This window comes from Eptesicus fuscus, chromosome 14 (genome assembly GCF_027574615.1).
Source record: "Eptesicus fuscus isolate TK198812 chromosome 14, DD_ASM_mEF_20220401, whole genome shotgun sequence".
NCBI classification, from domain to species: domain Eukaryota; kingdom Metazoa; phylum Chordata; class Mammalia; order Chiroptera; family Vespertilionidae; genus Eptesicus; species Eptesicus fuscus.
Window position 1 is genome coordinate 57,914,373 of NC_072486.1, and position 25,250 is coordinate 57,939,622.

General features: G+C 42.9%; 1 protein-coding gene and 1 pseudogene across 2 annotated transcripts in view; both read right to left on the bottom strand.

Annotated features, from left to right (window-relative positions):
• CALD1 (caldesmon 1) overlaps positions 1 to 25,250 on the bottom strand; it is a 213,557-nt gene that overhangs the window by 77,813 nt on the left and 110,494 nt on the right. The gene's annotated exons all lie outside the window — the stretch shown is intronic.
• Positions 4,806 to 5,352, bottom strand: LOC114234783 (60S ribosomal protein L21-like; annotated as a pseudogene).

A 25,250-nucleotide genomic window follows, 5' to 3' on the forward strand; every position in this document is an offset into this window, starting at 1 on the left:
ATAATATATTTTTTTAATTGATTTTTTTTTTATTGAGGAAGGGAGAGGGATAGAGAGTTAGAAACATCGACCAGCTGCCTCTTGCACACTCCCTACTGGGGATGTGCCCGCAACCAAGGTACATGCCCTTGACTGGAATCGAACCTGGGACCCTTTAGTCTGCAGGCCGACGCTCTATCCACTGAGCCAAACCGGTCAGGGCTACACTGGTGTTTTACAGATGAAGAGACTCAGGCACAGAGAAATCAAACGACCTGCTCGAGGCTCCACACTCGGTAACGCGGGAGGGCGAAACGCAGGTGCAGGAGGCAGGGGATCTGGCTCTGGTTTCTCATCTGGGAGGAAGCGCCTGTTTCCTGCTCTGAAAGGTGGGTCTGGCCCTGGGGGTACTGAGCCCCCTTTTCCAACCAGCAGGGCGACTGCACTCCAGAAAGGCTGCCTGCGAGATGGCAGAGGGGAGCGCCGGGCTCCTCGCTAAAGCCATTCCTTCTGCTCCTGAGGTTCCATGTACCTGAGCCCTGGGCCTCACTCACTCATTCAAAAGTTGCACGAACACAGTCTTTTTCAATTAAATTCTTAGGCATATCATAACAATTTATTAAATAGCTGTGAAAATTATCTACACAAAAGCTACAAATGTCATGAAATCACATTAAAATGAGGTGTTAAAAAACTGCTTAAATTTTACACATTTTATGTATTTTTCTCTGGAAACTATGCAGGGTAGTTATGAGCTGTGGCCTTTGGTGGGGTATTGCTGATCTGAGCAAAGAATGCTTTCACTCTTTAAAGAGCAAAATTGGCAAATTTATTTCCTTCTCTTTGGGGTGAATATAGTCTTTCCTTTATTATATTATTATTTTATATGACCTCTGTTACATACAAAGGGAGTGATTTGGAGAATCGAGTTCTAGAAAAGGTGAGTGCAGACATTCCTTGCAAAGATCAGAAAGTCATGGAAAGGTAAAGAAAAGACACAGAGAGCAGGCAGAGCTAGCCTCTAAGAGACAAATGTCCAGTGTGGGTTAGGCCCTAAAAGGAGTTCAATGGCATAAAAAATATTAGACAAAAATACCAGGTCCACCCTGGCCGGTGTGGCTCAGTTGGGTGAGCATCATCCTGTGCCCCATAGTTCTATTCCCCGTCAGGGCACATGCCCTGGTTGCAGGCTCGATTCCTGGTCAGGGTGCATGCTGGAGGCAGTTGATCCATGTTTAAATTAAATAAGTAAAGAAAGAAAAATACCAGGCCCTATATAGGAAGTTCAGGAATATTTTAATCAATGTCTGTATGACATGAAGTTTACAATAAAGTTCTAAAGAAAAAGTGAACATGAATGAGAAAAGTACCATATTTTCTCTAGCAATTTATATGTCTTAGTAAAAGTATCTCCTTTACTGGTTACTTTTGTCAGTTGTTTTTAATAAAAAGTCATCTTAAAACAGTGGGAATTCGTGTTTATAAATCCAGTGGGCGAGAGCAGATACCAGGCAAAGCATACTCCTTCCAACCTGGCTCATGAGTGAAAAACCCACCAGCCACCTAGCTGCTTCCTTGAGTTTATAACCAGGAAAAGTATTTAAGGGCAGAGGAGTGAGGGTGACCTGGCTGAGCTTCTTTTTTTTTTTTTTTTTTTTCTGGCTGAGCTTCTTAAATACAAACCTAGTTACAACATCATGAACAAATGCCACCCTGAGATTTTTATTTATGAAGCTGCATAATGTTATAGCCTGTGCAAGAATCTTTTCCCAACTTGACAAAAACAAATGGTCTCTCTAAGTTGTTCCTCTGATCTTAAATTTTATTTGGGAAAAATAAGGCTCTTTAATAATGACGTGCATTTGTCTTATACTTAATATCTTCCCGTCTCCTTGAATGCATGTCATTTTAATGGACGGCCTTGACACGCTGCACGTTACACCAAGCAGGATGAGCCTGTCCGCTTTGTAGCTGTGCTGAAGGAAGATGAAGTGGCTTCCCAGAGATCTCAGAGCTGATTATTAAAGGGGCTAGGCCAGAATCCAGACCCTCTGATTCCTACACGCAAAGCCTCTCCCTGCAGCTCTGGGCTGACCCCTGAGCGGGCTGACCCGGAGCAGGCAGCCAGGGCCACTGCTCACCGGCCAGCGGAGCTTCCTAAGCTGCTCTGAAGGGGGGCCAGGATACCAAGATTACGCAGTCTGCTCAGTGGTTTTCCAACTTCAGTTTGCAGCTCCTAAAATCTCTTTAGTAGGTTGTGACCACCATTTTTAAATGATATGAAAAAAAACATATAGAGAAAATATCAGACGGCAGGAAACTAAATAAAAAAGATATCTGTATTTCCACATTATTGTAGCATGATTCACAATAGCCAAGGTATGGAAACAATCTACATATCCATCAACAGATGAATGAATTAAAAAATGTATACACACATACACACACACACATACACACACATATATATAGTATACACACATACATATATAGGGTGGGGCATAAGTGGGTTTACAGTACGTGAAACACAGTTTATTCTTGTATTATTATTTATTAATTATTGTATTATTTTCCATACGGACAACTGTAAACCTACTTTTGCGCTACCCTGTATATACATATTTATAATACATATGATGGAATATTATTCAGCCTTATAAAAGGATGAAATCCTGACATTTGCAATGTGGATAAATCTAGAGGACATTATGCTAAGTGATAAAAGCCAGATAGAGTAAAACAACTGTATGGTATCACTTTTATGTAGAACTAAAAATAAAAATGTCAAACTAGAATGGTGTTTGCCAGGGGTTGGAGTTTTGGGGATATAGAGAGAGGCTGGTAAAAGGATACAAACTTTCAGTTATAAGATGAATAAAGTTTGAGGATCTACTGGTAATGTATAGCATGGTGATGATTGCTGATTATACTTTATTATATAAGGGGGATGTGCTAAGGACTAAAACTTAAGTGTTCTCACCAAAAAAAAAAAAAAAAGAAAAAAAGAAAGAAAGAGAAAACAAGGTAAATATGGGAGGTGATGAGTGTGTTAATTAACTTGATGGTGGGAATCCTTTCACAAGGTACAGATATATCAAACCATCACACTGGACAATTTACCGATAAAACTAAAACGAAATCTGTAGTACAACATAAAAAATATGAGGGGCATTGTACATAGCAAGAGTGAGCACTGTTTTGTGAAATATTTGTTTCAAATACATATGTGTGTATATATATATACTAGTATAGAGTACTGAGTCACAAAATAAACTTAAGTTTATTACATTTAAGGTTATTTTAATTTAAGTATAAGTTAAAAGAAACTTGCATTTCCTTCAGAGGATCAGAGGAAAAAAGAAAACAGGAAAAGACTGATGTAGCTAATGCTTGATCAGAGGCTGTGCTGGGTCTGAGAGCAGCCACGGTCCCAAAGGGAGTAAGGAACTTTGGGTGGTGGGTGTGGGGAGAGGTCAGAAGAAAGATGCCTGCAGTGGGTGGGAGGTGAAAAGATTAGATAACCTTAGAGCTGGAGCCTGTGTTTTATCTTTTTGTGTTCTTAGTGCCTAGTCCAGCAGCACCAACGGGCACAAGAAAAGCCTTGATGAGTATTTGTAGAATAAATGCATAGAAATGAGTGAGGTTTAGATATTTTTCAGGCTTCTCTTACGAATCCAGTTAGGCTTGGAAATGAATCCAGGCAGTCCTGCATTTATGAAAAGTTTGTCTCAAGAACCTTAATTTGCAAATTAGTTTTTGGAACTTCAAACATCATTACACATGGCAGCTGGGATCTCAGGCCAGCCCACAACCACCTTTTTAGACCCAAGTTATATCTCAAGCTGGTATGAGAACTGAAGCTACACTTTTAATGGGAAAAACACATCCTCTCGGGTCCAGTCAGGGAGGCCAGGAGCAAATTAGCCTCCAGATGGCAGAGAAGCACCTCTCCATCCCCCAGGCCTCTCGCTGTGGTTAGACCTGCAGCTGCAAAGCCGTTTATGATGGGCTGGGAGAGATGTGAGAAGCAGCAGGAAGTGAGGGCTCATTTCAAGGACAGGCACAGGTCAAAGGTAAGGAGAGGGAAAGAGAAAGGAGCCGTGCCAATAGCATCAACAAGGAGGGAAAAGACGGGGGCCACCGACCACCTAGCCAGAGTGATCGTGGCCTGGTGGCCAGGAAGACACATGGAGACAGTTGAGGCACCTCCATAAGGCGTTGGGGTTGCCAACACACAATCAATTCAATGATATTATTTATAGAGTGCCCACAGCAAAGCACAATTACCTGTTTCTCTGACAGTCTTTCTTATTTTTTCATCCATAAACAGCAAGTAATAATTTCATTCTTCACCAGAAAAGTCGATTATTTAAAACCAACCATTGAACCTCAAAGTGAGCAAAAATGGCCTGTTTTGGTAAGTAAACCAAGAGGCACAAAACTCACCTGCCCTTCACTTTGTAGGAGAGAAGGCCACTCCCTGCTCCTCCATAGACTATTGGCTTATACTTTGAACATAATTCTAACAAACGGGGTTTACTGATTCCTTGGCTACAGCAGACAGAGAGTGGGGTCCTAGAGGTGGGCGCTTTACCAGCAATTAGAAGAAATAAAAGACATAATGACAAGAGGGAAGATATCCCTTAATAACTGCATCCACTTTGGGATGGGAGTCTTGTTATCCAAGGAGGTATCACTGTTTCATAGCATGATTAAAAAAACTATATTCATAATGACAATCCTCACCAATTGGAGTGTTTCAAATGTGCTGTAATATCTAATTTAAAGAAGGGAAAGAGGGAGTTTTTATTAAACGTTGCTTTTTTTTTTTTTATCAGCACAGAAGTCTTTTTTATTTTTCCCCACTTATCATGCCATGAATTCATACGGAATGGGTTCCAGCAGCTCAGGCTCCTTTCCATTGGTTCTCACAAACTGAGCTTCTCTGGGTGGAGCAGGCTGACGCTTCAGTGGAACCCAGGTACCTTTCTCTTTGGCTTCCTTCTTTTTCTGATCATTTTCCTTCACACGTTTCAGGAAGCTATCTTGGCTCTTAGAGTGCTTAATATGCTCAATACATGCATTCATTCTCTGGGCAAGAATCTTGCCCTTAACTTGCTTGTTCACAATAATGCCCACTGCATGCTGGGTGACACTGTAGACTCCTCCAGTTTTGCCCTGGTAACATTGTAGGGCATTCCTTTTGAACAGGGTCCATTCCCTTGATGTCCACAATATCACCTTTCTTGTAGATTCGCATGTGTGTGGCCAAAGGAACAACTCCATGTTTTCTAAAAGGCCTAGAGAACATATGGCGGGTGCCTCTCCTCTTTCCCTTTGTGTTAGTCATTTTGGCGAATTACTGGAAGATGGCGGTTCTGGCCGAAAGGAAGCAAACGTTGCTTTTTTGTTATAAAATTTAGCAGGCTGGAAATTTGCCATCCATATTCCCCAATAAGATTGGATAATCTAGGCATTCCTATACTTTTTATAAATCTGAACATTTTTATGTACATTTCTTCCATCATTTCTGCTGAATCTTATATAAGTACTAGTGGCCCAGTGCACGAAATTCGTGCACTGGGGGGGAGGTGTCCCCCAGCCTGGCCTGTGCCCTCTCACAGTGCAGGAGCCCTGCGATCGATCGCCCCAAAGAGGTAGGTCCTGCCCACCCATCTGGGGCTCCTCGATGGATTGCCCCAAAGAGGTAGGCCGGAGCCGGGGGTCCCGCCTCCATGGTGGACACGGGGCCGTGGGAACCCTGGCGGAAGCCAAGTGGAGCAGCCACCGGGACCCACCTCCCCGGCCTGAGGAGGCAGGAACTCTCCACCACAACCTGCTTCCTCCACATGAGGCAGTGGAGATGCCAGGACCCACCTCCTCCACTCCATGTGGAGCCTCGGGATCACCAGGCATCGCCGCGTGGAGCGGCTGCAGGGCCCCAGTTCCTCTGTGTGCGCAGCCATCTTGTGACGGCATGAGGGCATCACAGCATCAGGGCGTGACGACCACCTAGGCCTGTGGTTGGCAAACTGCGGCTCGCGAGCCACATGTGGCTCTTTGGCCCCTTGAGTGTGGCTCTTCCACAAAATACCACGGCCTGGGCGAGTCTGTTTTGAAGAAGTGGCGTTAGAAGAAGTTTAAGTTTAAAAAATTTGGCTCTCAAAAGAAATTTCAATCGTTTGTACTGTTGATATTTGGCTCTGTTGACTAATGAGTTTGCTGACCACTGACCTAGGCTATTATTAGTATAGATGCCGATCACTTAGTTCCCTGCCATGTTTTTATTTTAGTTTCCTTAGAAAACAGTGGGATGAACTAATTCCCTATGTTTCTTTGATTCCATGGTTTTAAAATTTACACACCCTTCCACATTTGTTTCAAAGTGTTGCACAAAAACAAAACTTTTTCATTCTCAGGATACATCAGAGCATACTTGTTTATGAGTTTAACTGTTTTTGGACTATAAAGCATGAATATTAACAAGAAACCCAAAATCTTGACTCAAGAAGACTTACTAGGGCTTTGAGAAAATGAGAAAGGTAGTGGTGAAAATATCAGACTACAAGTGACAGAATCTCTCAATAATCTTACTAGAAACTAATTAAGCAGCATCTTTGAATTCTAAAGAACTGAAGAGCCATTCACACCTGCTCCCAAAGATAACATGGCTCTGTGTAGGTTTTGACATGCAGGAATTTTAATGTGCCTCATTAAAAAAACACACACACACAAAACACTGCCAATCTTGCAGTTGTAGGTAATGACACTGATAATTATCTGATGCAAAAGCAAAGGGAATTATAATTCATTTTGTTGGGCACCTGCTTTGGCATTTAACCTACTACCGCTTTCAAAGCAAAAGGTACAGAGGCTTTGTGTGTTCAAATGACTCCAGTGAAAAGTGTGAACTTAGATGAGCTGCTTTGTTTATCTAATAACAGGAAACTTAAGGAAGGTATTTTGAGCATCAGCACCATGCTGGAAACTGAAGGTTCAAAGATTTAAAAAGGTTCCCGCCCGCAAATGAATTACCATCTATTATGGAGAGAACAGGCATGCTCACCACTAACTTTAGTGCAAGGCTAATAACAGGAGGATGGACAAGGTTTATTAGCATGGAGAGAAAAGAGGAACTGAAGAAGGCTTGTGGAGGAAGGTAGCATTTGATCAGGGCCTTGAAGGACAGGAAGGAAGTCAGAAGCAGAAGAGGTAGATAGAGTTTTTCATCCCCCCTGACACACACACACTCCCCATCTCTTCACTCCCATCGACCCTACCCACTCCACCAAAACTTCCTTAGAATCCAAGTTCTGCATTGAACAGTTCAGAACCTAATCTTGTTTAATGTCTCTATTTCCAATGAGGAAACCAAGGCACATGGGGTGCTCCTCATGTAGGGAATTGAGGGAGCCAAGGAATGGAGTGGGCTTGTACATGATGAGGTTGGGGAACAATGAGTGGTCCGATTTGGCCAGAGGACGGGGCGGTCAGAATGGGAAGAAACATTAAAGGCAGATTGTGGGGAACTTTGAATACCATATTAAGAAGAGTGAGCTGTATCCTCAAAGGTAGGAGGAGGCGGGGGCAGCAGGGGCAGGATCTGAAAAGGGAGCGAGACCGAGGCTGGGACCAGATGAGAGGCAATTGCAATTGTCCAGATGGGAGGCAGTGACTGTTGAAATTCAGAAAATGACAGAGTGAGCCGAGAAGAGTGAGAGAGACACGGAGAAAGTACAGTGATATAACCACGGAACCACAGGCATGATGGGGTGGGGAAAAAATTGGGACCAGGAGAGAGAGAGAGAGAGAGAGAGAGAGAGAGAGAGAGAGAGAGAGAGAGAGAGAGAGAGAGAGAGAGATCTTTTCCTAGAATTCCAGGCTTTGTTGTTTACCAGCTGTATAGCACCGGGAAAGCCTTTCATGTACCATGTGCCTCAGTTTCCTCATTGGGAATGGAGGCATTAAAGAAGATCAGTGGTTTCTGAACTGTTCCATGAAGAACTAGGATTCCCAGCAAGTTTTGATGCAGTGGGTAGGGTGGGTGGATAGAGAAGGGGTCCCCAGGGAGTGTGGGGGTGAGCAGTGGGGCGTGAATGGAGAGTGTAGTGGGAATGAGGAGCACTAGATCCAAAACCACCTATTTAACAGAACATCTCCTTTTTGGAACAGAATTCCTCGTAACATTAAATTTCTAACAGAAACCCCCAAACAAACAAAAAAGCCCAACTAGTTTGATAACCACTGAATGACACAGATAACCTCTCAAATCCCTTTGAGCTGACCACAGAAACTGGTTATCCCAGAGATCTGCTAATATAGTAGATGTGGGCCTCGTTTTTAAGACCCCGTGTGTTCCTCTGTTTATTTGATTAACTGCTGCACAAATGCTGGAAACAACTGGAACAGCAATTGTCATGCTGAATCAGTGCCAAAACTCTCAAAAATGGGGAAGATTTACTGAAAGGCCACTTGGTGTTCTTACTCTCGCGCGCGGTACCTTTTTCCAAGACACAGTAAGTTTTCCAAACCTCACAAGCGCCAGTGTGAAGAGGTACCTTGCCTACGAGTACAAAAACACGGCTTCACTGCTGACTGCTGTCAGGCTCCGGGGTAAGTTGAGTTACTGCTCTGGGTTCCGTTTCCTTGTCTATAGAATGAGAGCCTTGCAGCAAACAATCCTAGAGGCCCCTTCCAGCTTCAACATTCCAGGATTTCATGATCCTAAACCTTGGAGCCTCTTATCTCAGCAATTCCCAGATCAATAGCATGTGCTCTCAATCTCTCTCTGTCACAGTCAGATGGTCAGTATATTAAGGGCTTTGGGCTGTTGACTTTAAGGATTGGGCAATGTGTGCTTTAGCCAAATCTGAGTCCTGCAAATGGATCATTCTGAGCAGAGGGCTCAGGTCTAAATTAACAGCAGATCTTCAGACACAAAATGCTTTGTGGGCCAAGATCTGGAGTAGAGAAATCCTGTGCCTAGGTAAAAACCCCTGTGAAGGTCTACAAACCCCCATAAAAATGGAAACCAATCAGAACAGCTGCAAAGTTTAGACCAGAAAGTCTCACACAGTCTGAAACTTACAGGCTCGCTGCCTCCCTTTGCCTGCTGATTTCTCTTTTTTTTCTCCCACTCCCACAATTAAACACAAATTTTTCTTCTACAACAATTCCTTTGTAAAAAAAAAAGATTTAAAATAAGAGGAAGAAAGTTAAACCAAAGAGGCAAGTGAACACTCACTGGGAGAGCGCGGCCAGGCTGCGTCTTCCCTTCGAACCGGATCCCCTGAGCATGTCTGCAGCTGGAAGGGGCGGAGGTGCTGGAGGTGCTGAGACCCTCTGGCGGTCAGGGTGGGGGCCGGGCCCCGTGAGGTGCCATGTTATCTGTGGTTGAAGTGCCGTGTGCAGGATGCTCCCGTGTTTTCCCTTTGTGTTAACACTTTTTGGTCTGTCCCTGTGACGAAAGTCTGGGCTTGTCCTCTGCCAAATCTACTCCTCCCCACCCTTCCCTCAGCATAGGATCATCAGAGAGCTGATTGTTATTTTTTACTGTAATCTCTCTAATAGAAGCCCATCACGTTTAGTTGGTATAGGGCACCGATTGCTCGGAGATTTCCAAAATGTTATTACTGGGTCGTAGGGGCCAGGATCCCCAGTAGCTTTCATGATGAAGACTTTATATGATTAATTACAATGAATTATCCCAAGGTAGAGAACTGCTTAAAGGAAAAGACGCTGATCCATGTGGAAAATAGGGATCATGGTATCACTTGCACACACGATCCAATGCTGAAGAGATCAACGGAAGTCAGCCCACCGAAAAGTTCACGGGGTGCAGTTCTCAGGCCCTCATTCTGAGCTCTGTTCTCAATTAGCATTGGTGTAGGTGGCTTCCAAAGCAAACAGTTCCCACTGAGAAATCAAATCTGAGAAACTCCTCTTATCCCTTTTTTCCAGGGAAAGATGCATGATATAAAAATGCAAAGCAAAGGCAAAGGGAAGAAGAGAGACTGCCCATCAGTGATAAACTGGATTATATAGGACGTGGGGTGCTCAAGCCCCTCCGTGAAATGAGGGCGGCAGCCTGCCTAGCATATGTTGCAACAGCAGCCCAGTCTGCACCCATGGCGCCCTGCTAGTGATCTTATCAGCCGCGCTGGGCAAGGGAGCCTGGTCAGCAGCAGCTTGGAAAGCAACCATATTTGAGCCCCTGAGGATGGGGTGGTGTTGGCTCTACCTGGAGATGACACTCATCTCGGCCTGAGTTATGGATACATTTCTTTATCTCTAATAAGCAATGAACAGATTGGTGCTGGGGCACCGAGCTGCTGATGGGACCGGCTTTCGGTCAAAGGAGAACAACGCAGACCTTCACAATGGAAGGTTAAGATGGTCCTTTTGGGAAATAGCTGGAGAAGCCACCAGCTTCACACATCGAGGGCCCCTCACAGAATGGAAAACATCTTCGAGGGCCACAGCTCTGCGTCACAAACAAGGACACAGAAGCGCAGAACATTAAACCATTTGCTTCATGTTATGGAGAACTTCAGTAGCTCCTCCGTGCTCAACGTAAAGAAGTTTAATTTAATTAGGTGAAATGCTCTCTTCACTTCAACGACCTAGAAAATTTTGGTTGTTTTCCTACTTAAATACTAGGCTGTCATCACAGTCATAATTTATAGAGTAATACAGTTTAATGAACTTCAGAGTTAACTATTTCAAGATATCACGATGCACGTACACATTTACATATCTTTTTGATTATGTATATTGTCATTCAACATATACTGACTATGTAACGTAAAGGAGACACTCACACTCACTGACTTGGCATGAGTTTATCGCTCCAGAGCTGAGATAGAAACATGTGTCAAGGCATTTTGCTACTCTCCTTCCTACCGAATTTTGCCCATTTCATTTTTTCCCTTCAAAAACTTCCGGGGCTTGCTGTGGCAGGCAGAATAATGTTCCCCCAAAGACATTCATGTCCTAATCCCCAGAGTTTGTGAATATGTTACTTTACATGGCCAGAGACTTTAGATGTGATGAAGTCAAAGGCTTCGAGATGGAGAATTTATCCTGGATTAATCCAGATGTGCTCAATCTAATCACACGAGTCTTCAAAGTCAGAGAACCCTCGGGCATGGTCTGAGGGCGACAGGACTACCCGGATAGAAGAATGGCCAGAGAGATACACCCCTCGCTGGCGCTGAAGGCGGAGGAAGGGGGCCAAGAGTCCAGGAGTGTGGCAGGATCTAGAAGCTGCAAAGGCAAGGGAATGGTTCTCCCCTAGAGCCTCCAGAGAGGAATGCAGCCCCGCCCACACCTTGATTATAGCCAGCAGACCTGTGCTGGACTTGTAACCTTTACAGCAGTGGATAACAAGTTGGCGCTGTTTGAAGTCACCAAGGTTGCAGTGACTTGTTCCAGCAGCGATAGAAAACGAATACATTTGCTTATGGGGCTCATTTGAGCATGGGAATACACTTCATCTCCCGATCACCCCGCTTCCAATTCTGAGGTGACAAATGTAGTTTTGGCACATTCAAAATAAGCCCATAAGATCGTGTGAAAAATTCTGTGGTTCTTTCAGGGCCGTCAGATTCCCCACCTCCCAACCTCCACTACCACCACACACATACACACTTCTTAACTCTCCACAGAGGAGGGCAAGAATTTAGTTACTTCTGCTACTATGCAGGCATTCAGGTACTAAATGTATGCTAATAGCCAGCTGTATAAAGCCACCCATCAAGCGACTGAACAAGTCGTAAGGACAGGGAGAGGGAAGTCCCAGGCACCCTTAGTTGGTCCCTTGTCATTAAGAGAATGAATACATCTGGGAAGTAGCTGTCTGCCTTTGGTTTGAGATAGCAAAACTTATGGGTGTCCAAACTCATGCTACCTGGCAGGGAACTGACATAACAAGAGTGGAGAGAGAAGCCTAGCCGGTTTGGCTCAGTAGATAGAGTGTCAGCCTACGGACTGAGGGGTCCTGGGTTTGATTCCGGTCAAGGGCACATGCCCGGGTTGTGGGCTCGATCCCCAGTTGGGGCGAGCAGGGGGCAGCTACCCTGGAGAGGCAGGGGATGAGAGCAGGCTGGAGTGGGCCACGGCTTCTAAGGAGCCCCTGAGGTCCGCTGGCTGGGCGGAGAGGCAAGGTGAGAGAAATTAGGAAGGACATACCAGAAGGTAATTTGTGAACAGTGTTCAGATCCTGCAGAGACCGACAGGCGTATGTGCTTTCATTGTGTAGCACAGATGGGTGGGTGCTCAGAGTCCCGCTTCCAGAACTGTCTCTGAGAACTGAATTAATGATCATGCACTGGCACCATGAACAACTGGGCCCATCATCCTTCAGCAAGATAGTAGGTGTCACACATATGACATTTCAGGACTGACTAGAGGGGAAACGGGCGTCTGGGCCACTCTCAAATGACTCACAGCACCCTTCATTTCTGGATATTTTGTCTAATTTCTCATCAAAGAGACTCTGAACTAGGAATGTCTGAGGGAGGTCAGTGAAATAGAAAGGAATAGCTCCCACCACGGGGTGGTCCTTCATTAATAAAATATGATGAAAAAATAACTTTCCTGCATGGAGGTAGGAGTCTGGGCCACATGATCTGTTCCAGACTTTACCGTCTGCAGTGGTGGAGTACGGCTTCCACCTTGGAGCAATTCCCTAGGGAGAAGAGAGGTATGTGGGAAGTGCAACACACACACACACACACACACACACACACACACACACACGCTTACCTCCTACAGAAATGCAACTTACACCCAAAGAAAATCTACTCAACAGTTCAAGTTAATTTAAAGGCATTTTGTAAAAAGGCTCTTAAGGAAAAATTCTCTTATAAAGAAATTCATAGACTTTATACTCTTAGCATGAGGCAAAAGACCTTGCTCAGACAGCTGCTCCTCATGGGCTGAACAGAGATGGAGGTGAGGGGCTAACGACATAATGGCAGGCAGAATCTCTTCTTTCTTTCCTTGGCCCTTAATCGTCTTCCTTCCACCGCTGAAGACGTTTCCCTCCTTCCCCCTTCCCTACCTCAGGCACTGGACATAATCATCGACACTATATTGCTTCGTGGTGTCCTGTGATATTGCTTTTCTAATGGGTCCTCCTAACAAGTCTTCTCATGAAATCCTCCTCCCTTTACCCATCTCCCTGTGCAGAAGGACAGACGCATCTCTTTCTTCTTTCCTTCCTCTCCTTCCCCATCTTCTCTGCTGTTGTCTTCGTGGTTTCACTGTGTGGTCCTTTGGGAATACGTGGTGGGCTGGGAGGGGTGGAGGAATGAATGTATGGAAAGTCGCTGCTTATCCCTCATCTTAGTGTTCCTGTGCCACCCCCTGTCCTTGGCTAGAGTCCTTAAGGCGTCTGTGGACAAATTCTCTGAGTCATTCTTTGCCTGGTCTTTGTCTAGGCCCGTATCATGTCTCCAGTTGCTACACTGTCCATGGTTTTGTCCCAGCAAGTCGTCTAGATAAGTGCTGTGGAGGATCCAAAGATAAGGTCAGACCTAAACGGACCTAAGTATACAAAAATTTTAATACAAGACAGCAAGTGGCCATACTCTGAAAGCAGGAGAGCTGAAGTGCTACACTTCAAAGGTGACATCCTGTTACCAAGGTGCCAGTGTGTAGCCACCTCTACGCTAATTTATTCTGCTATTGAACTAGACTTCCCATTGCCGAAATAGAAATCCACTTATCTCTATGACGGCCACAGGTATGAAGTCATCCTTTAGTCTCATCTTTTCTAGGCTTGACGCCAATGCCGATTTTCCATTCTTTTAATATCGGCCTGAAATACAACAACTCTTCCAGCGAGAAACCGAAATTGGACGCAATAAAGGCTGACCAGGGTTGCCTGTGCCCGGACGAAGTCCCAGCGCTGCCCGCCACGGTCCTGTTAACACGTCCTAACATCGTTTCGTACTGACAACAGCGTCTCTTACAGAGATCATTCACTCATTTTTTGTGCTAAATCCAGGTTTTTTCTACTTAGTCTATTTCCAGTATTTATCTTAAAGCTATTTTTGTTATTATTTGCCTTTAAGAATAGAGCACATCCTACTGTTTAGCGGTCCACTTTTCCCACTCTTCCACGATATTCCGTATTGCATTTGTCGTGTCTGACTAAGCTGTTGGTAACATAAATAGAAAACTGAGGAGCACATGCCCTGATTTCAAAAAGGGCGGACAAACCTTTCAAAGAGCCCCTCCCTGAATTTCAATCCGTGGAAAGTCCAATGATCTATTTGAGGCAACACAGAGTTCAAGTTTCTAGACTGCACTAATACTGTGCTTATATATTTTTGTCTCCCCGTAGGCTGGAGCTCTTTGAGGAGGGGGATCATATCTTACTCATCTGAGTCTCTCACCCCTGTTAGCACAGTGCTTGGTACAGAATAGGCCTTCTCTAATAGATGTGCTGCATCAAAGAATTAATGCAATGGATTCATGCAAATCATGGCCTTGACCAAGTTAATTTATTCTCTTCTGTGACTGAGGTTAAGTGATGTGAATGGTGGCCTCGCCTCAAGTTTAGCTGTGCCCACCATTGGAACTGTATGTCTGAGTGGTGGGTGGGCCTAGGGAGACAACTCGCAGGGGGGCCTGGGGAGTTATTTGCCTTGGCATTGGTCCCTCAGCCCAGCCCCATGGCCATATATCTGCGAAACGTAGGCTGCAGAGAAGCAGAGGCTGTTTTCTGAGCCTAGGCCAAGCCTCGATGTCCAGGTAACCAAGAGTCACAGAGCAGAGGAGAGAGTCTCTAGTCCTGCTTCACTACAGAGCAAGCGTAGCATGGTTTCGGAATTGTGCAGGACTGAAAGGAATGCACGGCCGCTTTGGAATCTTGAAAGATTGTATCTATCTCAAGGGCATGAGACAGAGTGACTCAGAGGCCCAGGGTCAGGTGGGCCCCAGGGCAGTGGCACTGGAGGGTCCTGCACAAATGACTTCATGACAGAGGGGGGCAGGGCCTCCCTGACGCAGGGGCCTAGCAGCAGGAAGCCATGGAGATGACACAGGGTGGCGGAGTGTGCCATTCGTGAGCTTGTGCGAGACAGACTCCCAGGAGCAATCAGAGGGGACTTGTTCAAAAGCATTTTTATTGGGGTTGGGGTGGCAGTCCTGCAGGAGCAGGTAGCGCTCAGAGTTATATTATTTATGGAATTACATGGGATTCTACCGATAGCCAGGGGCAGATTCTAATGGAAGATAATACGTGGGTGACAGCTGTAAGATTTCTGTACCTTTTTAAAATGAGATTTGATTTTGAAATCTCTTAAACAAACTAAAAGGAGTAAGGAAACAGTAACAAACATCTGGGTGCTCACCATCCAGCCTAAGAAAACACCGTTCACAGTAACTGAGGCCTGTGTGCTCTCCTAGGCCAGCATTTCCTGCTGCCCGCCTGGGGATGGCTGTTCTTCTGAATCTGCTTTCTGCCCAATCCACTTCCTTTGAATGCTCCTTCCCCTCCGCTGCCCCTTCCATCTCTGCTCTCACCCCAGAGGGACCACCATCAATGCCACCAGAGTGTGGATTTGGCTCTAGGATGAGACGGGATGGGAGTGTGGGAGTGAGATGTCCCTTCGCCCTGTCTTGATGCTTTTGTATTTTTTATGGTGAAATGCAGGTTCCCTGATCATGATACTACCGTTCAGGCAAAAAAAAAAAAAAGGCATTTTTTTTCCCCTTTCCTAGGCCCAACTTTGAGTCCCAGCATTCCTTTGTTAATTCTTCCCCTTAGCCATACATACCCTGACCTCCGGTTATATCCCCACGGGCCATCGAACACACATCTTCAATCAGTGCAATACACCCTAACATCTACCTAAAGGGAACGTATGTTCAGGGAAAAGTTTACCGGCGTTTGCCACCATCTGAAGCTTTCTGCCCTTCCTTATGCGACAAAGGTAGTCAGTCCTTCTCTTTTTGCCAAGCTCCTTTGCTTCTCTGAACTATAGTAAGTTCTAAAAGAACCAGTATCTGGCCCCACCTCCATGAAGTCTTACTAGGTTTGATGGTATTTCTTTGTAATTTATCATCTTAGGAGGGTAGAGGAGAAGGTTTGAGCCACTCTTGTTTGCCTGCATTTGATAAATAGTTATGTTGTCATGTATGAATCGGCCCCTCCAACTAACTTGCAGTGAGCACACTCATTTCTGTTTACACTCTTGTAACAATTATTTAGGTCTACTGTCTAAGCTCTTTTTAAAATCTGGGTTTTTGTTGTTGTTTTTTACCAGCTGAACTATTTTCTTTTTCTGGAGAGAAAAGTTCCTCTCTTCAAGGAGTATGCCTCCAACTCCCCTCTGCCCTCCAGCTGGAAGCACATCTTCAATACAATGAAACAGAAATAGATTCTGAGTCCCAGTCAAGACAGTGGAGTAAGTGGACACTGCACTCACCTCCTCCCATGACACACTGAAAATGACAGCGAAGTTATAAAAAAATCAATCTGGATAACCATCTGAACAGAAGTGCCAAAACCAAGGATATAAACAGAAAGTCACATCGAGACTGGTAGGGAGGCCCGGCCTGTGTGGCTCAGGGGCTGAGCGATGACCAAGAGGTCACCATTTCGATTCCAGGTCAGAGCACATGCCCGGGTTGTGGGCTCGATCCCCAGTAGGGGTGTGCAGGAGGCAGACGATCGGTGCTTCTCTATCATGGATGTTTCTATCTCTCTCTCCCTTTCCCTTCCCCTCTGTCTAGAATCAATAAAAACAGAAGGCTGCCGGAACCCCCCAGGTGTCCTCTGAAAACACCAGCACACAAACGGTCGCTCCCAGGCACTCACCTTAGGCTCCTGCGGAGGCGGAGGGGCAGTGGCTCCAGGGGCGCCAGAGACACACAGGGAGAAACCGAGTTGTGTGACTTCGGGGTGAGGGCAGGAGGGAGAGCTGCCATCGTCGCTGTATTGAGCCTCTCTCCTGGGTGGCCACATCTGAGTCTGCATTAACTTTGTGAACTCCACTAGCTCCACCCTGAGGACTACCTGAGACCCAGCCTACCCAACCTGCACATGGCCCCAGGTTCTTTCGGCAATCACAGGCCTGGGCCCGCACTGTAGTCTTTCTTAGAAAACACTCCAGGAATTCTGACAAGTACAGGGGGTGTCAGACACACACAGGGAGAAACTCAGTTGTGTGGCTTCAGGGTGAGGGCTGGAGGGACAGCTGCCATTGTCCCTATGTTGAGCTCTCCTCCCGTGTGACCAAACACAAATCTGCACTAGGCTGATAAACTCCACTAGTTCCACCCTGAAGACTCCTTGAGACACCACCCCACCACAAAGTGTGGCAGGCCCCAGGCAAGTGGCAGCTGGCATCAATGTACCTGCAACATTTTTTTTTCTTTTTCGTTTTTTTTGAAATTTATTATTTCATTATTTTTTAAATTTATCTTCATTGTTGAAAGTATGACAGGTGTCTCTTTTCTTTTCCCCCATTGAGAGAGCGGAAGGGAGAGGGAGAAACATTGATGTGAGAGAGAAACATCCATCACTTGCCTCCTGCATGCATCTCGACTAGGGATTGAACCCACAAACTGGGTATGTGCCCTGACTGGGAATCGAACCTGCCATCTTTTGGTGTACGGCACAAAACTCCAACCAACTGAGTCACACTGGCCAGGGCTATCTTGAAACTTCTGATGAGTGGCCTCAGGCCCAGAACTGGTATCAAATCTGAATCTGTATTAACTTGGTGAACACCACTCACCCAACCTGGTGACTCCATGAGACCCTGACTCACCTAACTCACATTCTGCCCAAGGCTCTGTTCAGCAGATGAGGCTTATGGAGCGCTGGCAGGCAGTGGCAGATCTCAAGGTGCCTTTGGCTTTTGCTGACCTATCCCAGGTGCAGTACCCCAGCAGTTGGCCTCGGTTTACTGTGTGGCCTCTCCAACGTGCATCCAGGCCCAGCAAAAGCAGCTACCAACTGCAGATTGCTTTGTAGCTCCTAACAGATAACCTCAGGCCAGTCATAGGCAGCATCTGACATTACCTGCACTGGAGTCCCTCCCAAGAGACCTAAAATGTCTGGTGACTGGCTTCAGACTCCAACAGAGCACCACTCAATTGGCTCCATAAGGGACAGACCCAAAGGGAGGTCCTGGCAGGCACCAGACACAGTTGGGGCAAATTACACTCTGTGGTGGCAGCCCCCACACAGCAGATCCTATGCTATGATTGTGGCCAATCCTCACAGCCAGCCAATCTGAGTGTCAATCCCACCCACTGAAGTGCCAATAGCAATCAAGGTTCACCTACAACAGGAAGGCACACACAAGGGAGACTCTTTAACCAGACTTATCAAAAAAAAAAAAAAAGAGAACCCAAATAATAAAATCAGGAATGAAAGAGGGAGAAGTAAAAATGACACCACCAAAATATGAAAGGTTATAAAAATATTACCAATAATTATATGTCAACAAACTGGACAATCTGGAAGAAATGAATAAATTCTAAGACTGAATCAGGAAGAAACAGAAAATCTGAACAGACTGATTACTACCAACAAAATAGAATCTGTATTTAAAAACTCCCAATAATCAAAAGTTTTGGACTAGAATGGTTTCACAGGTGGATTTTATCAAACATCCAAAGAAGAATTAACACCTATCCTTCTCAAACTATTCCAAAAAAAATTCAAGAGAAGGGAAAGCTCCCAAGCTCATTTTATGAGGCCACCATTATCCTGATTCCAAAAATATACAAACACACTACAAAAAAAACTAAAGTTATAGGCCAATATCCCAATGAACATTGTTGCAAAAATCCTCAACAAAACATTAGCAAACCAAATACAGAAATAGATTAAAAAGATCATACACCATGATCAAGTGGGTTTTGTTTCTGGGATGCAAGGCTAGTTTAATATCTGCAATCAATTAACATGATATACCACATAAGCAAAATGAAGGATAAAAATCATATGATCATATCAAGAGAGGCAGAAAAAGCATCTGACAAAATCCAGTACCCATTTATGATGAAAACTCTAAATAAAGCGGGAATAGAGCAAACATACCCCAACATAATAAAGGCAGTATATGACAAATCCACAGATAACATTATACTCAATGGGGAAACGCTAAAAGCACTTTTCTTAAGATCAGGAACAAAAAAGGTTGTCCACTTTCACCACTTTTATTCAACATACTGTTGGAAGTCCTAGCCACTGCAATCAGACAAGAAAAAGAAATAAAAAGCATCCAAATTAGAAAAGAAGTAAAACTGTCATTATTTGCAAAGGGCATAATATGATATAGAGAAAACCCTAAAGATTTATCCAAAAAAACTTTTAGAATTGATAAATGAATTCAGTAAAGTAGCAGAATACTAAATTAATATTCAGTAATTGGTTGCATTTTTATACACCAATAATAAACTACCAGAAAGAGAACTTTAAAAACAATCCCATTTATAATTGCATCGAAGAATACCTAGGGATAAATTTAACCAAGGAAATAAAAGACCTATACTCAGAAAATTATAAAACATTGAAAAAAGAAACTGAAGAAGATACAATTAAATGGAAGAATATATCATGCTCATGAATAGAAAGAAAGAACATTGTTAGAATGTCTATACTGCCCAAAGCAATCTTTAGATTCAATGCAATCCTTATCAAAATACCAATGACACTTTTCACAGAAGTAGAACAAATATTCCTTAAATTTATATGGAACCATAAAAGACCCCAAATGGCCACAGTAATTTTGAGGTAGGAGAACAAAGTTGGAGGTATCATGCTATCTGATATTAAACTATACTACAAGGCTATAATAATCAAAACAGCATCATATTGGCATAAAAACATTCATAGATCAATGGAACAGAATAGAGAGCCCAGAAATAAACCTACACCAATATGGTCAATTTATCTATGACAAAGGAGGCAAGAACATACAATGGGGTAAAGACAGTCTATTCAATAAATGGTGTTAAGAAAATTGGACAGATATATGCCAAAAAAAAAAAAAAGAAACTAGATCACCTTCTTATACCATATGTAAGAATAAATTCAAAATGGATTAAAGACTTACATGTAAGACCCAAAATCATAAAACTTCTAGAAAAAAACATAGGCAGTAAACTTTTGGACGTTTCTCTGATATATCGTCTAGCGCAGGGGTGGGGGACGTTCAGCCCCGGGACATATAGAGCCTGCAAAATCATTTGGTCTGGCCCTGCCAAGGCATTAGGGTGAGTTAATTAAATGTTTGACCAAATATAGCAGGCTAATTTTTTAAAAAATATATTTTTATTGATTTCAGAGAGAAAGGGAGAGGGAGAGAGAGATAGAATCATCAATGATGAGAGAGAATTATCAATAGGCTGCCTCCTGCACGCCCCCTCCTATGGATTGAGCCCCCAACCCGGGCATGTACCCTGACCAGAATTGAACCCGGAACCCTTTAGTCCGCATGCAGGCCAACACTCCATCCACTGAGCCAAACTAGCTAGGGCTAATTTTTAAGTTGATATTTTTGGATGGCCCATGAATGATGTTACAAATATCCAAATGGCCCTTGGCAGAAAAAAAGGTTCCCCACTCCTGTTCTAGGGTGAGGCAAACAACAGAAAAAAGAAACAAATGGGACTATATCCAACAGAAAATTTTGCACAGCAAAGGAAACCATTAACAAAACAAAAAGCCAATCTACTCAATGATGCATCTGGTAAGGGGTTAATATCCAAAGTTTATAAAGAATTCATAGGACTCAACACCCAAAAATCAAACAATCCAATTAAAAAATAAGCAGAGGACCTTAAAAGACACTTCTTCAAAAGGACCTACACATGGCCAACAGACATATAAAAGATCTTGAATTTCAGTGATTGTCAGAGAAATATAAATTAAAACAATGAGAAATCACCTCACACTTGTCAGAATGGCTATCATCAATAAATCAACAAACAGCAAGTATTGGCGAGGATGTGAAGAAAAGAGAGCGCTTATACACTCTGTGGGATTATAAATTGGTGGAGTCACTATGGAAAACAGTGTGGAGGTTCTTCAAAAATTTAAAGAAAATTATGACTCAGCAGTTCCACTTTTGGGCATATATTTGAAGAAATCCAAAACACTAATTTGAAAAGATATATGCTCCCCTCTGTTTATTGCAGCATCATTTACAATAAACAAGATATGGAAGTAACCCAGGTGCCCATCAATAGATGAGTGGATAAGAAAGATGTATATAACTCGGGCATAAAAAATAATGAAATCTTACCATTTGTAACAACATAGATGGAACTAGAGAGTATTATACTAAGTGAAATAAGTCAGACAAAGATAAATACCTTATGATTTCACTTATATGGGGAATCTAAAGAACAAAATAAATGAACAAACAAAACTGAAACAGCTCATAGATGCAGAGAACAAACTGAGGGTTGCCAGATAGGGCTGGGTGAAAACGGTGAAGGGATTGAGAGATTGAGAACTAAAAACTGGTTACAAAACAGTCATGGGGATGTAAAGCTCAGCATAGAGAATACAGTCAATAATATTGTAATAACTATGTATGGTGTCAGATGGGTACTAGAATTATTGGGGGATGACTTCATAAATTTTATAATTTTTTAATCACTATGCTTAACACCTGAAACAAATATAAAATAATATAAAATGTCAACTATAATTAATTTTTTTCTATATTTTTATTGATTTCAGAGAGGAAGGGAGGGGGAGAGAGAGAGATAGAAACATCAATGATGAAAGAGAATCATTGATTGGCTGCCTCCTGCACACCCCGCACTGAGTGGGGGGGTGGGGGGGGTGGGGTCGAGCCTGCAACCCAGGCATGTGCCCTGATTGGGGATTGAACTGTGACCTTCTGGGTCATAGGTTGAGGCTCAACCACTGAGGCATACCAGCTGGGTGAAAAAAATTTTTTTAAAGAAGTCAATTCTCTCCACCGCCCCCCCCCCCCCAAAAAATAAAACAATCAAACAATGCTTCAAAATAGTACTGCTCTGACATCAGTTTCTTGAATGAATGGTTGCTGGTGTATGTCCATATAACCCTGGGTCTGTCTCAGTGAAAATAATAATTCTAGGAAAGAAGTATATATATGAAGGATATAATTTCTATCCATAGGAAACTGAATCTAGGCCTTTGTGACATACTTTAGAATATAGATTTAATCACAGATACAATTAAACTGTGAAGGAAAATAAAGTTATCATAGGGACCCTAAGAATATATTTTTAGTGCAGAGGAAAGGTCAGATCTTCAAAGGGAGCATATTCATTCACAAGCCACAGAAACCTCAACGTGTACCGCTCTTGTCAAAAGTATCTAAATATTTCTATTCCATAAACTTATTTTCTGCTGTTCACTTTATGCATCTGGATAATAAATTTACACATGACTTTGATAGCTGGACTCAAATCCTGATTTTTTTTCCTGTTATACCATCTAATGTCTAAATAAATATTGATTTCTTTTCTGGGAAGGTCAGACCTGGCTTAAAGCATACTATTTATTCTTATTGCAAGAGAAATAGTCCATTTTGTGCTTTGGCTACTTTGAGTATAGTGTTTATTATTTATCTTATATATATGACACTTCGTTAGGTGCTGTCCTATTTTGTAATTAATAGATCCCATGGATCAGTATATGATTGTGATTTCTATATATAGGTACAAAAAGAGAAATGGATTCACCGTCTTATGTATCCATTGTTCGTGTGTATATACCTTTTCTCACTAAAGTAAATTATAATCTTCTTGCATGCAGGGATATTTCCTAACACCTCTTTGGCATCCGATACAGCCTAGAATAGTGTTCCTTCAGCATGTAGCAGATGCTCAATAAATACTTGTCATTTGTTGTCTAGGTTCAAAAGGGACAACAATGGATAGGGATGCCCAAGAAGGCCAGTTGGCTGGTGCTCCCTGAGGCTCCCATGGAGTGGCCTTTTTTGGAATATTTATCATGGTACAGGATCTAGAAGCTCTGCTGCACCAGCAACTGGAATTTGGGAGTTCTTAAAGTTGACACTGATTGGCTCCAGACTCCTAAGAGACTGATGTATATACATCAGAATGACAAATAATGCCAATAAATGCCAGTTAATTAAGATAGATCACTTTAGTGCTCGGAGAGCTTTCATTTCCCCACCAGGCACCACCGTTCCCCCAGCCAGAACGTCAGGAAGACTCACAGTCATCAGAGACTACAACAGGAGTGTGGAGTCAGAGAAAAGGGAGGTCACCTCTCCTAAGCTAAGGAGGTGAGGAAACACCTCCCTTAGTGGGGAGCATACTAATCATGTCACAAGACTGAACAAGCCCTGAGGTGCAAGGTCTATTCATCTAATCTAATCTGGATATTTCTGGATGCCCAGTGCCAACCCTGGACTTAGACTTGGCATTAATACAGACCTCTTCTACTGGTCCATTCATTCTTCAGATTTACTAATGACACAGATGATTTGGACTGAATGTTTGAGTCCCCCCAAATTCCTATGTTGAAATCCTAACCTCCAATGTGTTAATAATAGGAGGTGGGGCCTTTGGGATGCAATTAGGTCATGAGGGTGAAATCCTCAAGAATGGGATTAATGTCCCTATAATAAGAGACATGTGAAATCTTGCTTTTTCTCTCCCCACCATGTGAGGTTACAAGAAGACAGCCAACTGCAAAGGAGGAAGTCGGCCCTCATCAGACACAGGGATCTGCCAGGACCTCGATCCTCAATTTCCCAGCCTCTACAACTGTAGGAAATGTTTCTTTTTTAAGCCACCCTGTCTATGGTATTCTGTTTAGCGGCCCAAACTGACTAAGACAACAGATTTCAGTTATAACCACTTGCTAACATCTGGGAGACCTACCACGATAGGACACTTATGTGTTGAATTTATTTGAAATGTTTTTTGGTAGAATTCTTGGGTGCTTTTATGGTGGCAGCTTAAGAAGAGAATAGAAATAGACTAGGAGAAAGCTTTTCCGCTTTAGGATGCTGTTTTAGTTTGAAGTTACTGAGCAATGAAACCAAGCTATTATTAGGATCAAGGAAGGAAAAGCAAATGGAGCTCTTCTCTGCTCATTAATTTATAGAATAGAACCAGGAGGGTTTTCTAGTGAAAACATTTAATAAGAAAAATCAGTTTCGTTTTTCTTATTTAAAAGCCAAAAGCCATCTGGAAAGCTTTTTAATTTTAAAACCTCATGAAGACAGCAAAGAAAGTAAAATAGATGATACTTATACAAAAAGTAGCAGACAGTCACTTCTAATTTGAAAGCCAGTGACCTGAAATATGCATTCAGCTTTCTAAAACATGTTGCGAAGTAGCGAGGGCTGATGTAATTCGAGATTCTCCTAGGTATTTTAGAATTCCGAGTCTTCCTAGGATAACTTCAAATCATCTTTCCTTCTGACTCTTTCCCAGTGGGTAAAAGAATTAAAAATGAAAAGCTTGAATTCTAAGACTATTTTATAGTGTTTCTAGGTGTTTCAGTTCACCAAATTTATTTTAATTACAAATTTTAGGGTAACAAATTAACCAAAGGGTATACTTGTATAATTAAGAAACTCAATGCCTAGTATAGAACATATATATCATATATAGTCAATGTTAGCTGAAGTAATCTGAATTTTAATTTAGAGATTTGACTAACAGTTACTTAGAAATACTCCTTTTTCTTCTAAACAGTACTTTTTGAGGTTTATAAACTCTATAAAAGCAAAAAAAAAAAAAATTGCTCCATTTTACCGAAAAAAAAAAAAAATAAAATAAATAAATAAATCAAACCCCCATATCTTGGTTAAAAAATCTTGGGTTCTGCCCTGGCCAGGTGGCTCAGTTGGTTGGAACATAGTTCCACACACCAAAAGGTTGCAGGTTCAATTCCAGGTCAGAGCACATACCTAGGTGGGGGTTCCATCCGTAGTCGGAGAGTGGATGGGAGGCAACCAATTGATGTCTCTCTCTCTCTCTCTCTCTCTCTCCCTTCTTCTCTCCTTAAAATCAATAAAAACATATCCTCAGGTGAGGATTTAAAAAAAAAAAAAATCTTGGGTCCTAATACTTTTCTTTATTCCTTTTTAAAAAAAATTGATTTATTACTACATCCCAATACTAAAAAAACAACCCACTAGTTAGAGTTTAAACTTGAGACCCAACTTGTATGTTAAGCATTCTCTATTTCAGAAAAAAACACACAAAACTGGTCTGAGGTTGACCATCCTGGGATTAACTGAAGAAGTTTACTCCTCCAG